This window comes from Camellia sinensis, chromosome 7, assembly GCF_055761805.1.
Source record: "Camellia sinensis isolate YWXY chromosome 7, ASM5576180v1, whole genome shotgun sequence".
In the NCBI taxonomy this organism is placed as follows: Eukaryota; Viridiplantae; Streptophyta; class Magnoliopsida; order Ericales; family Theaceae; genus Camellia; species Camellia sinensis.
In genome coordinates this window covers 191,687,007-191,699,798 of record NC_138967.1, presented here as the reverse complement: position 1 = coordinate 191,699,798, position 12,792 = coordinate 191,687,007, and the positions used below count along the sequence as shown (strand labels likewise).

Sequence of the window (12,792 nt, the reverse complement as noted above, 5' to 3'; positions counted from 1 at the left end):
ATATCTATGTATATGTTTATTATATTTTCTCCCACTATGTCTACTTTTCCATAAACTTATACCTCTTTTTCTTTTTCTTCTGAAGCCAACACCATGACAGTGTCCACTTCATATTAACATCTTTCACATCCCACCATGTCCTCTTTTTATTTTTAAAACCTATCTTCCCTTCTGCATCCCACTCTTTCTTTTGTCAGACTCCACACCCCCCACAATATGCTGTCGCCAGAACCCACTATTCATCCCATTAGGAATATATAGAATATATATATCTTAAATAAAAAAAAAAAACAACAATTTACAAATTTGCACAACACCCATATTTTATTCATCTCCGGGATCAACCCCGTTCACAATTTTACACAAAAAAAAAAAAAACACCAACCACAAAACAAAACAACAAACCACCACATCCACAGGCGGGATTTTTCTTCTCTACTCTGCCGCCGGTCTCTTCTTCTTGCCTCCGTCCTGGGCGGCCCTTGCCGGTGCTACCTCTGTGCTTCCTAATCCCACTCCACTGGGCACGATCACTACTCCCTGCTCCTCCACTGCCGCATATGGCGGACCTCCAAATCGGAACATCACGGTGGCCTTCCGCTTCAGCTCCTTGTTTTCTGCCCTTAGCACGCTTATCTCTGCTCGCGCATCCTTATACATGCGTTGGAGCAGAGCCAGCTGGGAGTTTAATTGCTGCACCTCATTTGTCCTACTCTGCAGCCTGTGCGACAAGTTTGTGACCGCCGTCATGGACTCCACACATGCCTTCAACGTATACTGATTAGCCTCCACATCCGTTTGCACTGCCATTTTTTGCTCCACCGACTGCATCGGAAAGTTCAACGGAGCAAACCCAGTGGTGTTTGGTTGAGGTTCACGGGACACCGCACCAGTTTTCTCTCTTGTTGACTCGTTGAGGTCTGGAAAGAGAGTGAGCAGACTCCGGGAAGACGAGGCCATTTTCTGGGCAACCGAGTATTACAGACTATCTCTCGCAACAGAGTGTTACAGACTCTCTCTCTCAGCACAACGAAGAGTTTTTCAGAGAAATTCGCAGGTTTTTTTTGTCTCAGCCTCTGCCTCAGCCTCAGGTTCAGTCTTGGTTATATAGCCGAGGCCGCCACGCGCATCGCGCGCCTCTGACGCCAGACAAACGGGCACGCCAGCCAAGGCACTCACGTGCCTCGCCATCATATCTGGCACGTCTTTTGATGCATCGGGCACGCCTTTTGATGGCACGCCTTTTGACAGATTTGGCACACCTTTTGAGGGCACGACTTTTGAGGGCTCGATATCTACATCCATGTATATCTTTTGGGCAGCCTATCTACACACTCATACAGTGTCTTCTACACCGGTCAGCTTTATCAATCCCTTTGTTTCAACCTCAAATAGGTTTCTATCTTCACACCTATTTGAGTTTGAGGGGGGGTTATACATATATCATGGTGAGCACGGTTACACACCCTGCGAACCACCCAAGCCACCCCATGGCGCACTCCCTAAGTCGCCCCCTTGGTGCACCACCACAAGATTCTACATCGGTCCGACATGACCCCGTAAACTGTCTTCTACAACGGTCCGACATGACCCCATAAACTGTCCCGACATTGATTCCGGTCAGCTTCTACAACGGTCCGACATGACCCCGTAAACTGTCCCGACATTGATTCCGGTCAGCTGCTACATCGGTCCGACATGACCCCGTAAACTGTCTTCTACAACGGTCCGACATGACCCCGTAAACTGTCCTGCTACACCGGTCCGACATGACCCCATAAACTGTCTTCTACATCGGTCTGACACGACCACACAGTGTCTGCTACAACGGTCCGACATGACCCCGTAAACTGTCTGCTACAACGGTCTGACACGACCATACCCTGTCTCCTATCCTGTTTTATTTATCAGTTTATTTTTCTGTTTTGTTACTCTCTCCAAACTCAAGTTGGTTAGTTCCTACCCTCCTTGAGTTTGCGGGGGGCTGTTAACATATAATATACTTTCATATAATGCCTTAGTAGCTGTAAATGTACATCACAGTGCATTAGGAGCTGTAAAGCCAACACCCACTACCACTTTCAGCTTTAGATTCCACTTTGATATTATTGTAATATATTACCTTATGGCTTCGTACTCCATTGTATCCTTCTGCTCTCTATAAAGAGAGAGACCTAATTCTCTTGTAAACATAGAAATATATACAACAATCTTGTAACATATCAATCAATCAATAATATATACAACTTATTCTCTCTCTATCAATACATTTAACAACAAGGAAGGATTTGCAGTTTGAGGATAACTTTTTGGAATCTGATCCTCCTTTCCCAAGAGAGGCTGTTCTTCAGATTCTCCGTGTTGTAAGGATAATTTTGGAGAACTGTACAAATAAGCATTTCTATAGTTCTTATGAGGTATCTTTTCCCCCCTCTAGTATATTTGTGATGCTTTTTTGATATATTTTGGTTTTTTTATTTTTATCTTTTTTGTTTTGCTTGTGTGTTTACATGTGTAAAATTTTATATTGTTCTTTTTGGAGTTTCCTTGTTGCAACAGAAATGCACTCCTTACCTTACTCCGCCCTACCCCATTTTCTGTGTAAAATTCATTTTTGTTTCTTATGTGGATATGCAGCGTCATCTTTCATCTCTGCTTGCTTCCATCGATGCGGATGTGGTTGAGGCTTGCCTGCAAACTTTGGCAGCTTTCTCGAAGAAAACAATTGGAAAGTATGTCATAAGAGATACTTCTCTTAATTCAAAGTTGTTTGCTTTTGCGCAAGCTTGGGGGGGAAGGAAGAAGGCCTTGGATTAATTACATGTGCTATAGAGGATGGATCTGAGCCAATTGCTTATGAGCTAGGTTCCACCCTCCATTTTGAGTTCTATGCCACGAATGAGTCATCCAATGAACTTCCGGCTAATGAACAATCAACCCAAGGTTTACAAATCATTCATTTGCCTAACATTAACACTTATCAAGAGTCTGACCTTGAACTTTTGGATAAGTTAGTCATAGAGTACAAAGTGCCCCCAAGTTTAAGATTTTCACTTTTGACAAGATTACGGTTTGCAAGGGCTTTCAGCTCATTAGCTGCCCGACAACAGTACACGTGCATTCGCCTATATGCCTCCATAGTTCTTGTTCAAGCATGTGGCGATACTGATGACTTGGCTTCTTTCTCTAACAATGAGCCTGAGCTCATTAATGAGTTGGTGTCATTATTGAGTTATGGGGACGCAATTCCTGAAAAGATTCGAATTCTGAGCCTACTTTCCTTGGTTGCTCTTTGTCAAGATCGGTCTCGCCAGCCTAGTGTGTTGACTGCTGTAACATCTGGTGGGCACCACGGCATTCTGTCTAGCCTCATGCAGAAGGCTATTGATTCCATTGTTAGTAATTCGTCAAAGTGGTCTGTACCATTGAATCTTCACAAACTAATCTAAGCCATTGAATAATTTAATGGAAAAAACTTGAAACTTTCTCAACCAGTTGTTGTCCTGATGGAAAAGCTCCTCTCTCTCTCTATTTGTCTCTCTCTCTTGCTTTCTCCCCTCTAAGAAAGCCCTAACGTTTTTCTCCCAAAGTGACTCCGACAATTTTCTCTCCCTCCTACGATGCTTCCTACGACGCTACTCAAAGACCTTCCCACAAAGTTGAAACACTTCCATCACCATTTTCTGCAACTCAATCTAGTATATATGTCGGTCCATTTTGTGAGCCTTACTCCAATTCTGTGTTAATATAAAGAAGCAGTTGAAGTCTGCATCTTCTTGTGTTCTTTTGCTGATATATTCTCTCTCTCTCTCTCTCTCTCTCATTCATTGTGTTATGGTCGATTTTGTGAACTCTTCTTTGCTTGTTGACTTTTTACTTTTAAGTTCATTGTTTGTGGGGGTGAAAACCCATATGACCTATTTATTATAACTTTTACTAACCCTTCATTTTTTGCTGCTGGAAACTCTATTCATTTTGATTTTTATCCAATTTTGTCTCTCATTCTTTGGATTATCTCAGAATTTTGAACATTGGGCTAGTGAAACTACAACTTGAGGGTTTTTTTTCCAAACTTGGTAACGATTTTAAACTATTTTTCTCCCTAGTGTTTAAAATGTTTGAATTTGATTGGATTTAAGTTGTTCCAAATTGTTCTAAACGATTTTTTGATCATAGTTAAGATAATCCGAAGAATGAGAGACTGTTCGAAACAATTCCAAATTGGATTTTAAACAATTTTTTTCAAATTGTTCTTTGAATTTTGATTGCATTTAAGATGTTGGTAAAAATGCATTATTTTTTATTTTATTTATTTATTTATTTTGGATCAACAAAAATAAACTTTAGTGAAGAGCATTTGGAGAGGAATTTGAATGTGCTGCCCTTTTTACTTACTAGAAAGAAGATAAGTAAATCTTTTTGGTAAATTAGTGTTAAGCATGAGATATTTCAAACTATTTTGGGTACCGAAAATGGTTAAAATCTAGCTCACTGAAATAGATCAAGGCTAAGTTTGGCATCTTCAAAATAAGTTAAAAAGTCAAAAAGTCACTATCTTATTTAAGTCACATCACCTCTCTACCACATCACTTCAAACCCAACCCATATTTCATAAAAAGTCAAAAAGTGCACTTATTTAGAACATCCCAAACAACCTCCAAATATAACTTGGGTATCCAATGATCAATTATATCTTACTGAATTTTTTTGAATTTTAGCTCATTCAAAACCTAGCACATTGGTTGGGAAAGCATTGTGCTTCACATTAATTTTTTATTTGCTACATTCATTTCTACAAATCTATGTTTATGTGAAATGTAATAACTTTAAAATCTTTTTCATTCTTCTTTTGTGACAAATCATTGGATATATGCAAGTAATGCATGCACGAATTAGGTTCCTTTTGAATTTTCTTTTTAACTGTAATGGTTTTAAATTATTTTTGTTAAAAAAAAATTCTGAAAATGGTATTACTTGAGGTATTTGTTCAATAATTTCATTGTCAAGGATTTGGATTATTTGATTTGCTTGAATTTTATTATTTTACTGTAAACATTGTTGTATTGAATATATTTTTGTGAGTGAGTGCTTTGTGTTACGTGTTCTTTTATGTGACCATAATTATATACTCATTAGGCACACAACCATATTGAGTGTTTTTTCCCCCTTGGTTAACAACACTTACCTGGTGACACAAACTATGATCACCGGCATACAACCCTAACAAAACATGCACATTTTGTTCATTTCATGAAATCAGCCATAAGTGGGAAATTCTTTTAGTAGTTTAGTTTGTTTAAAGCCTTTAGAGGTGCAATAATATTTGCTATAATATGGGTTTTGCAAGGTTTACAAGTGCAATTTTGCATGGGGAGACTTTGGATCTTCCATTTTCAATTATCCAATGCACACATTTAAACATAATTGTTATACAGAATTTGTCACAAAAACTATGGAAAACAACATGCTTGAGCAATTATATAGTTCAGAATAAATTTTATGTATGAATTTTTTATTTACATGGCATTACTTGTTTTATTTTCCAACAGTGCCCTTTTGAAAACCTTATCAACGAAAACAGCTCTGCAATTCGTAGTGCTGATGGTGTTTTGTTTATTTCTTGATCTAAAACCAAAATGACGCAAAAATACAAAGACAATTTTTTTTTTTGTGTTTTAACGAAAATACAAAGACAGTTGGTTCATATAATATGGTCATTCCCCAACAGAAAGTCTGCTTTCTATTCTAGGAATTGGAAGACATTATGGTTTATTTTTTTAGCCCTAGTTAAAACTTGAAACATATTTTTGAAAACATGGGGATTTTAATGTAATTGCGGATCCAGTGGCAATGATTGTGGAATATATATTTAAAAAATAATAAATTATCTGTTTATATTCAATCTATAGAAAATTTGTAGCTCAAAGTAATCTTGGATTGGATTTATATGCAGTTTTACAATATATAATGAAAGTAACTGTATTACTTCAAGAGCTAAATGATTATATTTGTGTGTTTGTGTAGATGGTTTGTTAATGCGAAAGGATATGTGCAAAATGACATTCGTCGTACATATATTCTACCCTTTCTCCCCATAATCTTAAATTTCCTTAAGCATTGTCTTATTTTCTAACTCATTTTCATGTTCTGTTTTCTTTTTTCGTAGGTCCTCAATTTCACCATCTTTAAATAGAAGTAAAGGTATACCTCCCTCCCTCCAAGCAGTAGCACTGACGGGTGTGCTAATTTATCTGCGTTCCTTTGCTTTCTAGTTGATAGCAGGGCACTGGTGGGTGTGCCACTTTATTTCCTTGCTTTCTTTTAATTTATAGCAGGGTACTGGCGGGTGTGCCAATTTATTTATTTGCTTTCTTGTAATTGATAGCAGGGCACTGGCGCGTGTGCCAATTTATTTATTTGCTTTCTTTTAATTGATAGCAGGGCACTGGCGGGTGTGTCAATTTATTTATTTGCTTTCGTTTAATTGATAGCAGGGTACTGGCGGGTATGTCAATTTATTTGTTTGCTAGTATTTGCTCTCTTTTAATTGAAAGCAGGGCACTGGCGGGTGTGCTACTTTATTTCTTTGCTTGTATTTGTTGTATTTTGGAGCCATATTTTCCCTTGAATCTTTTCGAACAACAAGAAGTATATATACCAAAGCTTGATTTTTCTTTCTGTTTCTTTTTTTATTTTCTTCTAATTTTTTTTTATCAACAATTAGATAGCTACATTTTTTTTCTTCTATTGAGAAGATAGTGAACTTTAATACACACACCCGTGCACACACAAAAATGGACAAAAATTGAAGCCATGAGGATATGAACTAAGGTAAACAAGAAAAATAAAATTGAATACAGTTGAAGGAGTAATGTTGACTTTAATCATAGATTTGTGTCGGATGTAGTCCCCCAACCACCCCTTCCAAAAAAAAAAAAAAAATTGATAAGAAAAGAAAACAAATCAACACATGTCTTTGGTAATAGGGAACTTGTCATGGAGTCAGAAAAAATATAACAATTCTTTGAAGATCGGGTGCAAAATTTCCTAAGTTATGTACTCATACTAATATTGACAAGAAATATGTCACTGTTCTAGTTCATTTGTATTAATTTATTAAAATGTAGAAAGTTCAGGGGGAAAAACAAAATCTCACAAATTTTACAATTTCATAATATAGATATTTGAAATTTTACCTTCAAGTACCTACGGAGTGTTAATCCGAAAAAATTTGGAAATTGGGTTGGTAGTAGACGATTAGATCTTTCCATTTAACATCGTGAGATGTAAAATTGATATGAGAATAGTATTTAAGGTAATTATTGATGACTTTAGAATATAATTACAATTTTATTTGTCTTTCCAATTTCTTTTATTTTTCACCAAAAGAGGAGATTATCAAAGCCAAGAGGAAGTGTGGTGTAATTAGTGGTAGAGTAAGGGAAATCGAAGTCAGTAGCATTATACACATGGTAAAGTTACACATTGCAACATTTTTTTTTTTTTGTGACAAAAGTTTTCTAACCCCTTCTCCCTCTTTGTTGAGTTTCCTAGTTGGTGGAATTTGTTTCCTTTTTCCCTTTGTTGGAGATGCATTTAATGGAAAATTTGTAAATGTTGAAATGCATCTATGAATTTTGTAAATGTTTAAATTAGTGTTCATTTTCATTCGGGGGTTCCTGTGCATCATGAGCCCCCTATCTCAGTTCAATGTAGTTGCTTGAGTCGTCTATTCTCCCCAACATAAAGGTTAGGTATTTTTCTTTTCTTTATCTACTTTGAATCTTTGACAAATACTACTAATTTCAAGATCTTTTGAGGAATCGAATCTGGTGCGTAGATTCCTTTTACGCTCTTTTGGTTGCTTAGAAAATGGGGAAAAAGATGAAAAGAGAAACAAAATTTTGATTTACTTGTGTAATATGATCCAAAGGTTACCATAGTGAATTGTAAAAAATTCACTATACGAACAAGATTTGTGAAAAAGTTACACTCTGCTGTGGTGTCTGAATCAATTACCCACTTGATTGCGATAGAATCACAAAAGTTAAGTATTACTATACGAATAAGTTGACTTTGGGTCTTTGCCAATTGTGATTTAATTTCTCGTTTTCTGATATTATTTTGGTTCCTTGCCAATTGAATTATGAAATTCTACTGCTGTTTTGAATTTTTTTTTTGGTGTTCTATTTTGTTTGTGGTAGTAAAAGCTTCTTTGTAGCATTGATTTGGATTAGGTGAAGTTGTGTTTTATTTTGAAGGTGTATCATTGTGTTATTAATTTTTTATGTTCAAATTTCTTTCGTTTCCTTATTAATCAAAGTACAAATAACATTAGGTGATGGTGGTGGAGTTGCAGCGGTGATGGTAGAGTGGTGGTATTCAGTTTGTTGGCCCTTAGTTTTCTTCTAGGAGCTTTTTATCTTGGTCCATAGATAACTTACAAGGAGGAAGAAGACAGCAAGCATAAAAACTATGACAATCATATATGGCAAGATATATTAGGTTTGCAAATTTTCTATTTGGAGAGAGGGAAAAGAATCCAATCGAACGACACGATAATTGTTAACTTCTTCAACTGTATTTTTTCCATCAACATTTCTCTTTTGATGCTTGGATGGAATATTTGGATGCACGTCTTTATATATTCGGATGTAGTTCTTTATATATTTTTTATTCAAATTTTAACTCTTTCGATGATAAAATTTCAATTTCGTCCATAATTTTGATGACTAAAAATAACATTAAACCATTAAAGCAATAATAAGTGTTTCTTACATTTCAGATAACGTTATTCCATTAAAGCACTAATAAGTGCGTCTTACATTTTCACCCAAATAAACGAAATGTTAGTGTCAGAAATTGTAGAGCACATTATTGTTTTGATCAAAATTAGAAGCTTAATAAATCGTAATCGCGAGGTAATACCATCTTACTTGAATGTAAATGAAATAAATGAACAACTCATTTATGTAATTTTGTAGTCTAATTACTACCTACCGTATGATATTTTAACTCTCATTAATTGATGTCATCTACAACCTTGTGAAATACAAAACATTACGGGAAAATATCATTTTACCTCTTTATCACTAAAAAATCAATTCAATTTATATTGTTTTAATATTATTAATTTTATATTTAAACTATTTGATTTTAGATCAATTTTACCTCCATCATTAGCTTTTGTTTATAATCAAACAGAAATTGATAATGTGACTCCCAAATTTCATTTAAAACTTTATTTTAGCTCCCAAACTATCTCTAAAATGTCGATTAGAAATGAAATTTCAAATAGTGTCACATCAACTTCTGTTTAGTTATGGTAGAGATAAAATTGATATCAAATCGAATAGTTTAAATATAAAATTAATTCTAAACCCTAAGATTACTTAAATTTGATCCCAACCATTCACTTGTTTAATAGTGGAAAATAGGCAACCTGGTTAACCGATTAAGGCCTCTCACTCTTTCATCTCTCACTCCATTTGAGGGCCAAATGTATCGATGATCAAACCCTAGATGTCACCAGCAAGGACCTTTACAGCTCCGGCCACACCATTGTTCCTGTTGACTTCTCTGATTCCAACTCTGGTTTTGATAATTCCGAACAGAGGTCTCTCTCTCTTTATGTCTATGCCCTTCTATTTTATGTTTGTATTGTATCTATGATTAAAAATCTTATTATAATGTTGTAATTATTCCCATGAATTTTCTTGTTGTATTGAGGTTCTACGAATTTTCATGTATGATTGTTGCTTTGGTTATTAATGCTTTATTTTGGTTGTTAGTGAAGGAAAATGGGAAAAAAAAAAAAAACAAAGGAAATGCACAAAACTAAATTGATGAGTTTGACTTTATGTTTTTATGTATAGCTTCCTTTGTCATCTCCTTTGTTGTTGGATAGAAATAGAAATTAAAAAAAAAAGAAAGAAGAAGCTACCTTCAGCTAAGAAGAACCAAAATCATCCATGCTCATGTACAGAAAATGGAAAATGAAAAAAGGAGACATAAAGAACATGAAGCTGTGAACTGAATGCTTTTAGTGCTGAGATTGAATTTTTGGTGCTTCAATGTTTGCTGCTGAGATTAAATATTGCTTGATGATGCTGTGAGGTTGATTGTCACATTGGTTTCTTGTTGCTGCTGCTGTGATGTTGATTTCTTTGCTCCTGCTGTGTTGTTGTTATTCACCTTGACTCCATGTTGATCTATTGCCTTTGTTTACTTGGCTTTCGGGATGCCTTATGGCAGTTTGGTGTCGTTGGGTTTTGGTGTTGGGCTGTAGGAGTATGGTTTTGTTTTGTTTTGTTCTTTTCTTTCCTTTCTCTTGCTGTAGTTGATCTGTTGCAAACCACTTTGTTTTCTCTTGGTGGAGCTTGCACATAATTTCGCTTTCTTTCAACCTAGTTGGGATGAGATGGATTTGTTATGATGCAATTTTTGCTCCTTTTTGGTTTTGCTGTACTTCTCTTTTATCATTAATAAAGTGCTCTCTTGTTGCTAATCAAAAAAAGAAAAAAAGAAAAAGAAAAAAGAATATGATCATATGCAATTATTATCTTTTATTGTGAGATACTATATTACCTTGAATTAACCAACTAGGCCTAGCCTAGTTAGCCACCATGCCTTCCTTAGGGTTTAGTCCCTAGGGAGGTCATGGGTTCAACTCCTCTTAGGGCAGTTGAATTAAGAGAGTGCAAGCATTTAGGTACTTTGCCAAGAGTGGGGAGATTTTCTCTCATAGGTGCTAATCTAATAACTAACATTTGCCGATCAAAAAAAAAAAAAAAACTGTATTACCTTGAATTGGGTATCATGCTCAAGTTAGTTTTGGTTGAAATTTGTGTACAAATAACCTTATGTAATTATTGTATTTTGATGGATTTTATGAGATTCTTATGCCAAACTCAATTTTATGTCAAATTAGATATTAAATTAATTTGTTGCCTTTACTGGTTACATTCCATTACTTCATAATTTTAATAAAATTATTGTTGGGTTTCGTTTTGAGAATACTTGAAGTAACACACCATCCCCAGTATTTTGGTTCTTTGTCTTGTTGAACCCACCATAAACACCACTATCCAAATTCGGAATAACATAGCCAGCACCCTTTACTGTTTTGAGTAGATTTTAAATTTTCCAAAGTGTTGTCCCAAGGAACTGAGTGGCCACATAATTACATATAGAACATGGACTCTATATAAAATAGATGATCATATGAGATAGAGACATTTTGGTTTTGATTTTTATTTAAGTGCTAAATGTTGATGGAATTTTATATCAAGTGTTTTACCCTTAAGAATAGTACATGTGGTTTTGTGTTTTTATCAACTTGTAGAGTGTTTGTAAATTTTGTTAAATTGTTTGAAAATTTTGATGTACTTCAAGAATGACATCATATGTTTTGTTCTTAAACCTGCATTGATTTTTCTACTTTCACCCAAGGTTGTTTGAGGAAAGGTCCAATGATTCAAGGTTTTTCAAATTTCCAAGTGAAGTTGGAATGCAGCCTTCGAGGTTGTTATGGGATAAGTTAAGACCCCGAAGTGAATTAAGCCTTCCAATGGATTTCGGAATCTCTCCTTGGAATTTATTTCTTGAAAAATCAATGATTGTGGGGAGATTCCGCAGCAACTGGCAAGTCTAATGTTTCTTAAGGTACTAAATATTTCAGACAACCAACTAATGGGACGAATTCCTCAAGGGAGCCAATTTAATGCATTTGGGAATGATTCATACAATGGGAACTTGGCCTTATGTGGATTCCCCTTATCAAAGATATGTGAGGAACAACAGCCATTGCCACCTTCACCAACACTCCAACATGATGAAAATTCAGATTGGGAGGGTGGATTTAACTGGAAAGTTGTTGTGATGGGGTATGGATGTGGCTTTGTATTTGGAATGGTTATGGGATATCTTATGTTTGTGACTCGAAGTCCAGAATGCCTGCTGAAAATTGTTAAAGGAAAACAATATAAGAAGGTGAAAAAGTCCAAGAAGAGGCCCACTGACACAGTAAAGGAAGAAATCAGTAAAAACAAATGGTGTCATTTAGGTAAGTAGAATTTATCTTTGAAGCATTACTTTTTTGAATTATCTTTTATGGTTTCTATGTATATGATATTATTGAGTTGCTAATGCTTTTATTTCAAAACTAGATCTGTTCCATTAAGTAGCACAATAAAGCAATGGTGTCGACTTGAAGGGGTGTCTCATGTAGCTGTTGCATTTGAGTCTGTGTGCATCCGGATAGCAACTATACAGGATCACTTCAAAAGATTTTACCCTTGTTGCTATATTGAGTTCTAAAGCTTTGTTAAGTTGTTTAGTTTTCTTAAAACACGAGTTAAATAAGAGTTGCATATCATGACTCTTTCTTATTTCTTTTATCGTATCATGTAGCAACCTTTAAAGATTTGTACTTTTTGTATATAGCTGCTTTTAAATTGGATTTTAGTCAAACTTGGCCTCGTTGAGTTTTTTAACTTTAAAGTGCAATCTTAAAAGTAACAACTCAAACCATTTCCCTTGTTTCGTTCTTAATCATTTTTGAATGACAAAATTGTCGGCTACTTGATAGAGAATTTGCATTGAAAATAATGATGTGTTACTCATTTTTAAAATTTTGCGAAGTTTGCTTGTTGGGAGGTAAAAACATTCTCAATTCAATGGTGACTGAGGGATCACACTGGAGATATTGTCTAGCATTTGTTACTATTGAGACGTGGGAATTTTGTGATTAATTACGGTAGGAAAATGGTGATTCTGAGAGTATTGATTGGA

General features: G+C 35.3%; 1 long non-coding RNA gene across 2 annotated transcripts in view; it reads left to right on the top strand.

Moving 5' to 3' along the window:
* The first annotated feature begins 2,277 nt into the window (after positions 1-2,277).
* LOC145788823 (uncharacterized) overlaps positions 2,278-12,792 on the top strand; it is a 283,308-nt gene continuing 272,793 nt past the window's right edge. Inside the window, exons 1-3 of one of the 2 annotated variants that reach the window (XR_014336935.1) lie at positions 2,278-2,417; positions 2,638-2,732; positions 6,167-12,780. This is a non-coding gene — a long non-coding RNA (uncharacterized LOC145788823). Of the gene's footprint in view, positions 2,418-2,637; positions 12,781-12,792 lie in introns of both variants that reach the window. The other variant, XR_014336934.1, reaches the window with a different exon arrangement.